Raw genomic sequence first — 8,781 nt, 5'->3', positions numbered from 1 at the left:
AAATATGTCTAAAATTGGTGCCCATGAAATGCTTTGAGAGAAAGGTGAAACTAAGTATCATCTCAAAGAGAAAACATAAAAACTAGTCTCTGTTTGGTTTGGGGTCATCAGATAAGATGGAGCAGCCTTATGTAGTGCTTGACTTTAGAGTGTGATTTATATTACCTGAATGGTACAGTAATCTTAACCCAATAAATAAATATCAATTTATTTCCCAGACTACTGACACTCTTCAATTGCATGGAGAAGCAAATCCATCTGGAGTTTCCTCTGCCCCAATCCTCCAGAGCCCACTTTCCTTTTTGGGGTAGGACTATACCAGGGCTATAGGATCCTATTGCCAATTGTGATTTTTCTAATTCTGGGCTTGATTCTGAGTCTGGCTGTGGACCTAACTTGTCAGAGACCTTAAAGTAGCTGTTCCTTGAATTCTGTCTGGATTTTATAGCTACATTTCAGTGTCTGAGAGAGAATGAAGAACACTTACAAGAAGCAAAATCCCAATCATATTAAGTAGAAAATGTAAAACCCAAGAGAATTTCCAGAAACAAAAAAGTAATAAAAAATACTCTCAAAGCATGAGCTAAACTGGTAATTAAACACAGCTGAAGATCAAACTCTAATCCACAGAAATTACTCAGTCTGCTGCATGAACAGATCAGAGATGGAAAATGTGAGCAGTTATGAGATGTTGAAGACAGATGTTCCAACGTGTGTATAACAGAAATTCCAGAGGAGAGTGTCAGGGGAGGTGTAAAGACATGACAATTGAACATCTTTATGTTCTATGACAGGCATTATTCTTCAGATTTAAGAAAGTTGAATTCCAGACTGAATAATTAAGAGTCTATACCTGTCTGCAAAACTTCAGAGTGCCAATTATGAGAATGAATATTAAGCCAACTAGAGAGAAAAAAATCCATGCAGAAAAGTTAAGAGAAGAAATTTCCTCAAAGGTCTAAGGTAAAATATCCCTTGGATTAGATGTATAACCCCAGATAAAATATTTAAGAAGACAAGTCAAATATTGTCATATTTCGACAGAAACTGAGTAAACTACTTATATATTGACAGAAAGATTAACTCAAGGATGTACTCACAGTAGAAGGAACTAAATCTAGAACAAAGGAATCTAATGTAAAGAGCATTGTTAAAGAACTATTACTAGCAATGGGAAAGAAAAACAGCAGTTATTTAAAATATGGAAGAATAAAAGAAACAGCAGTTGTTTAAATATGGAAGAATAAAACTACTTAATCCTGATAAATTATAAAGCTTAGAACCTTCTAGAAAGCTACAAATTTTCATAATTATTCCAAGAATTATGATACTTAAATATGTGAAGGGTTTTTTTAATCCACCAAACTTATTTTTTTTTCCATTTTGGGTGAAGCCTACTAAACTTGTAAAAACAGATAATTCCTATCTCCTATCACCAAAGATTAAAACAAGCCACAGTGCATTCAAATGTATTCTATGATACCATAACAATATCAATACAAGAGAACCACTTAGAAATCATAGCCTAGTCTACGTGTCAGTGACTCATGCTTATAATCCTAGCTACTCAGGAAGTAGATCTGAGGACTGCAGTTCAAAAGTCCATGAAACTCTTATCTCCAATGAGTCACCAAAAGACCAGAAGTGGAGCTGTGACTCAAGTGGTAGAGTCCTAGCCTTAAGCAAAAAAAGTTCAGGAATGGAGTCTAGGCCACAATTCAAGCCCCAGGATCAACACCAATAAATAAATATATATAAATTAATAAGTATACACATATATATAGTAATAGTATTTGTGAACACAATTCAAAAGTGACAGAGCAAATCCTGTAATTTATTAAAAAATGACTACAAGAAGTTTGGTTTATTCTAAAAAACCTAGGAGGAAAAGTTTAGCATTTGGAAGTCTACTTTTGCAAGTTATCACCTTAATGGTGATCTCCATCCCCCAGGCATGAAAAAAATATCTTAGAAAATTCAGTAAAGAGGATATCTTAAACTGATTCTTTATGGTTAACTGTACATTCAGATTAACAAAGTTAAAATTTCAGAATATATTTTGGGCATAACAATGGCAAATATAGCATTAAATATATTGGCTAAGCCAATAATCAGATTTAGGGGGCAAAAGAAAAGAAAAACTACCAGCTAGGTATAGCTCAGACCTTGTAATCCTAGATATTCAGGAGGCAAAAACATTTGCTAGATAGGATTTCCACAATAACCAGCAAAAGCAGGGCTCAGGGCCTGGCTCAAGTGATAGAGCACAAACCTAGCAAGAGTGAGGGCCCTGAGTTAAAGCCTAACATTACCATCCCACTAAAAAGCCAAATCTCAGAGCAAGCAAATCTCTAAATAGAAAAAATATAGAAAATTCCTCTTTAAAATCAGAAATAGAACGAATAATATTATTGCTATAAACTAGAATGGAAATAGACTAAAAATAAATGATATAAGGGTTAGTGAGTATGCTGGTACTGAGGCCTGAACTCCAAGCCTCCAACTTACTTGGCTGGCTTTCTTGCTCACAACTAGTGCTCTACCACTTGCGCCATGTCTCCAGTCCTGGATTAAAAAAAGAAGAAACAGTTATTCAGAGTGGACATGACTCTCTACATTTTAAAACTTCTAAAAATTTACACATGAACTATCTGAAGCAATTCACCAACCTGACACACATAAGGCTCTAAATTAAACTCCTCAGTGTCACTCCAACTCTCCCCCAAGCCAATTCTTATAGCAAGCATTGTACTACCCACCAAAATAAACTTTCTCTCGAAATTCAGAAACAAAAAGAATGTTCCTATTGCTATTTGTATAAACTATAAGGATTTGTATGTGTGTACTGATACTGGGGCTTGAACTCTGAGCCTCTCATGCTCATATAGTTGAAACAAATTTCATTCCTGCATTATCCCCTAGCTTGTTTGGGTTAAGATACAGCATGTTAGCTGGATGCTCCCAGAGTAGGATAAAGGTGTTGTACACATGAAGCACTATTAGAGAAATATTAATAGCTTTAAAATTGGGAAGAAATAAATTAAGGCTGCGAAAACCCTTCTCATTTGTATTTGAAAAGGAGTATAAAGGAAGTAGAGGCTATTCAAAGGTATTAAAAAAAGAGAGAGCAGCCACAATGGCTCATATAGTAGCTCATACTTGTAATCTCAGCTTCATGGGGACATATAGATAGGAGGATCACTATCTGAGGCTATCCTTGGGAAAAATACTAGAGAGCCTTTCTGAAAAAATAACTAAAGCAAATGAGCTGTTAGTATTACTTGAGTGGTAGAGCTCTGGTCTACCAAAGGCCTCATTGAGTGAACTCATTTGAGGACCATGAGTGAGATCAAACCACAGCATTGGGAGGGAAGGTTATTCAGTTAAAAAAGAAGGGGTAAGATTTTGTCTTAGATCAGTCTAGTTTAACAAAAATAGACGAGGTGGTATAAACAAGAGGAATATATTTCTCATTGTTAGAACTATGGGCAGTCTGAGATGAGGTTGGCCATGCAGTGGGATTCTGGAAAGGCTCTCTTTCTGAATTGCAGATGGCTGTCTTCTTGCTGTGTAGTACCCAACAGAGAGAAAATGGTGGGAAGAAGCTTCCTAGAGTCTCCTCTTATAAAGACATTAATCTCATTATGAGGGCACCACTCTTGTGACTTCATTATGTCCCAAAGACCCCATTCCCAAATGCTATAGCATCGTAACCTATAGCTTTAACATATGACTTTGGAGGTAATGCAAACATTTAGGCTAGAATAGTCCTACAAAACTGAACCTTATTAGATTATTATGACAAGATGTGGTGATGCTTTCTCTTCATCAATAGTGTAGAATGAAGAGAATTAGAACAATTTGGTAGAGAAATACTTAGGTTTTAAGTTTTTCTTCACCTATATATTGTTACCTGTTTCCTAGTATTTCAGTTTAAGTTATGTTAGTTTCCCTGTTACTGTTTTCCCCATCTGTTCTCAACCAGGACTCATAAATGGGCTATGGGACACTGACAGGTTTTAATTCTATACTTAGAAAATATAACTAATATTAACCATAGACCAATCCCTGTGACACTTTCCTTTAATGAAAGAGCAACATAATTCATAGCTAATCCACAGGTGACACAGTGCAAGTGCAGTAAAGATGTTCTAATGTACCTTACCCTTCGTTAGAGTGACTATGTTCTGATTTGTTAAATTGCACTGTGTAGTCTCAATTCTTTGATCAAGATGGTGGGTTGTCTGGGATGAACATTCTTTCAAACTGAGCTGGCCACTCTCTTTGGAAAGAATTTTGACTTACATATCAGATGGGTTCCTAGTAACTGTCTTTAATTAGAAGTAGTTCTACAATTAAGATGGTCATGTAACTCAAAACTGGAAAAGCATAGTCAGAAGTTAGAAGGACCAATTAATGGGAAGCCAATCAATGAACTGAAAGGATTTCATTACATCTGGTATCAGTTTTTTTGAAAAAAATAAATGAGATAAAAGATAAAAACAGTAAAATATTCATACTGTCCAAAGTACTTTAAGGTCAAGGAAGAACTAGAAATTAGATCAAAACAGGTGGTGAAACTGTGCTGGTAGCTAATTTCTACTTAAGGACACCATCAAATGATCATAGTTTCTTGACAATCAAGTTTTAAAGACATATCTTTATAAAATCTTTTGTTACATTCACCATGAAATCTCTTTTGCCTGTGTGTGTGTGTGTGTGTGTGTGTGTGTGTGTGTGTGTGTGTGTGTGCACGCATGCGCGCGTGTGCAGACACAGTCTAGGTAATATACCTGAGCTTTTTTGCTCAAGTCTAAGACTCTGTCCCTTGAGCCACAGCTTCACTTCTGGCTTTTTGGTGGCTAATGGAGGATAACAGACTTTCCTGCCTGCTGGCTTTGAACCGCAATCCTCAGATCTCAGTCTCCTGGGATGCTAGGATTACAGGCATGAACCATTAGTACTTGGAGAAAATTGGTGTTTCTTGAAGTACATAAACTCAATGGATAGTGGTTCTATTAAATTTAAGAACTTCAGATCTTGACAGATGGTATAAAGAGTAACCACAGATAAACAAAGTTATGGAAAGAAAATAAGTTGTGGGGAACGAATGTTTCTCCCCAGGCATTTATGGTAAGCCAGACAAGTTAAACTTTGCATTGAGCTTCCTGCAGCATGGTTGGTCAAAGTCTTTAATTTCTATGCTCGCAGTCAGTGTTGCCCCGGTAATCATAAAATCTAATCTGCCAGGAATAATTTATTATATCCCTTTCATAATTTGAGATCTCTCAGTAAGTCACCTATGGTCCGATTGGGCACCATGCCTTTAGAGCTTATATGAATTTTTTCCCTTTCAGATGAATGCTGTCTTCATGGCCTCCCCTTTCTTTAGCATAGACTATATATACTAGACTCTATATACTTTCTTCCTTCTCATGATTGGATCAAGCATGCCCACGTCTCATTGACTTCTTAGGATTTGCATATTATATTCTGCCTTCTCCCATTATTCTACATTTGCTGGCTAGTTTGCTTTTGGCTATACTTCAGTTATCTCATAATGATCTTATCTCTGGGGCTGGCCTTATAAAAGTATAGCATTCTTGATTTGAAATGGTTCATAGACTAGATATTTGCTCAGAGTTACGGAAGCGATAGAAAATATTATTCAGAACAGTTTCTCTATTTTATAATACTATCAAAGCCAGGTATTGTATCATTATAAGCTTTGGTAGCAATACATCTTTGTTCCAAATCACAATACCTTGACAATGGCTATTGCCTGTAAAGAGTTGAAAGATTACGAGCTGGGTAGGAGGAATGTTGCCTAGAATGTAAAAGCCAATAGGAAGACGTCTGAGGCTTTGGAAAACAACACACAATAATAAAAGGAGCACTTGTTTTGGAGTTTGGTCTGGGCTCAAATTCAAGTCCTACCTTATATTAAGAGTTACTTTGTCTTGTCCATTTCCTTATATTTAGAAAAGCAATCATACATGACTATGAAGAATAAGTGAGATAGAATGTGAAAGACTATTATGCATCACAAAACATAGTTTAAATTTCATTATTGTGTCTGTTAGCATAGCTCTGTACTCTATTAGAAGTTAGTTAAGGGAAATATCACAAGCCACAAAATAGTACTACATGGATAGACTATTCCTTGTGTTCAACTAGATGGAATTCTTTGAGTACTGTTTATTTAATATTTAATGGTTGACACTTTGGAAAGTAGTATGGAGGTTCCTCAAAAGACTCCACATAGAGCTCCCCTATGACCCAGCAGTCCCACTTTTGGGCATTTACCCAAATGTTTACAAACAAGACCACACTAAAGCTACCAGCACAACTATGTTTATTGCAGCATTATTTACCATAGCTAAGATATGGAACCAACCCAGATGCCCCTCAGTAGATGAATGGATCAAGAAAATGTGGTATATATTCCATTGTGTACAATGGAATTCTATGCCTCCATCAGAAAGAACGACATTGCCCCATTTGTTAGGAAATGGAAAGACTTGGGAAAAATTATATTAAGTGAAGTAAGCCAAGCCCAAAGAAACTTAGGTCCCATGATTTCCCTTATTTGCAATATCTAGTATATGTATGAGTCAAGCAGAAAAGGTCAGATAAGGTGATGTTAGGAAAATGAACTCTAAGATATGTATTTTAAATATTTTTTTTCTTTCATGCATTTATTTCTAACACAATTATAAGATTATTTCTTTGTTGCTTTGTATGTCCCTCCCCCACAGTATAACCCCTGCTTTCACTGTATTTGATGTCGGTATAATTTGTGGAGGGGAAGGGGAAAAACAAGTCATTTAAATAAGGATACAGGTGGACCTGTTGCAACAACGAGAAGTACAAGTTGTCATGTCGAAAACGAACTTTACAACTTGGGGGGGGGGGTTGGGGGAGGGAGGGAGGATGGGAAGGGATGGGAAGGGTAAACAAAGGAGGAGGCTACAATGCTTGATAAGAAATGTACTCACTATCTTGCCCATGTAATTGTAACCCCTCTGTACAGTATTTTCACAATAAAAAATATTTAATGGTTGATTTTCTAAGACAAAAATAATTTAAAATGATTGAAAAACTCCCCTTAGCCAAAGACCAGAGCAAGACACAATCTAGGCTTGTAAGGGCATACAAAGGAGGACATCACGATGCTCCCTATTGTGTTGGGATAGAGAGAGTCCTCAGTCAAGAGCAGGTGAGTTTTCATGCTGCGAAGCAACTTTTGAGAATATAGATTTTGGCTTTGTAGGAATTTTCTTAGAGATATGGAATTTTACTATGCACTTAAAAAACCCATATACTAGGTAGGTCATATCACTTATGGTGGAAGAAAAAGCTACTTCATCCCAGAACACCCTATTGTAAATTATAACCAACAGGCAATCCTGTCTTAATCAAATTTAACTTCCTGCAGTGACTTCTTTCCATTGATTCTAGTACCACCTATCAGAGCAGTGTAAGACTAGCCAGCCTATTTTCCCTTATCTTACCAGAACATCTTACTATCTTATCTAGCTGTTTGCCTTTTCAAGGTGTGTTTGTCAAATAGAAGTTTAAGGTTGAAAGTACAAGCTAACCAATGGATAAAAATCCAGAATTCCAAGGGAAAAATAAGCTATTTTGATGGAATCAGGACAGATTGTTTCTAAATCTTGGGGCAATGAGATAATGGAAAGTGAGTCATCTTGAAAGACACATATGTCCTAAAAACAGAATACATGATACAATATGATACTTGAAAATGGTACATTCTTAGACAGTGAAGCTTGCAGTAGTTATTTCATTTCAACAATGTCCTTTTTTAAAAGAAAATTATGGTCAAGGTAATGTGCAGAGGGGTTACTATATCCCTCTTGTTTGCAAACATAATCTGGTCCCATCTTAATGTCAGGTAATCTGATGATTTGGTCTTTCATTCTGGAAACATGTTCACAAGAAGAGGTCTTTTGCAAGAGTGTGATTGAAGTTTATCACAAGGATTTGAAGCCTGCTTGAGCACAGGAATAACTGGGAGTAGAATGACAGGAGCAGGAATAAAATGCTGGGCACATTCACACATTGCTAGTTCTTCATCAAAAACATTCTTAGATGGCATGGACTAGAGTGTTGAAGATTGATACACCATTTCTGCTTCTGAGTTGTGAGCACTTTGCATCCAAAATCATAGAGTCTGACATGAAAATGTGTCTGTCACATAAATTTGGCTCAGAACCTCAGCCAAATTTAAATAAAATATGAACACATACAAGTTTTCTTTTAAAGAGACCATTTCAGCCCAAATCCACAAAAAATAGTACATGAAACCTGGATCCATGAGAAATATATCTAGGAGTAGTCATGTTTTCCAATAATCAATAAAGGCTTTCCCCTATTATGTACTCTGTATGAAATGAGGAGGCAGAACCTCAAAATTCATTTTCAGATATTGTCGTGATGTTTTCCCTGGCTCTTCAGTTGCTTAATTTTGTTAGCATTTACCCTGTCCTCCACCTGCCCAGTTGAAGTTGTTTCCTTTTTCATAACCTGAAATGTTTTCTGGGTGGCTAATAAGACTAAATCTTCCCTGCGACTTCTATGCCTCTTAAGCAAATATATGCTCTAGCCTCATATGAGTGAACACTCATTCTGTCTAGACACTTCATTGTCTGAAAACAAATCAGGATCTTTGGCCATCTGATATGCCAGTATGATTCCACCGCAGAGAGGTGAGCTCCGGGACACAGATTTTTCTATAGGGTCCCCTTGTCTTACTACTTA

The sequence above is a fragment of the Dipodomys spectabilis genome, unplaced genomic scaffold (assembly GCF_019054845.1).
Source record: "Dipodomys spectabilis isolate Male_0828 unplaced genomic scaffold, ASM1905484v1 ptg000115l, whole genome shotgun sequence".
Taxonomy (NCBI): domain Eukaryota; kingdom Metazoa; phylum Chordata; class Mammalia; order Rodentia; family Heteromyidae; genus Dipodomys; species Dipodomys spectabilis.
This window is presented reverse-complemented; position numbering follows the sequence as displayed.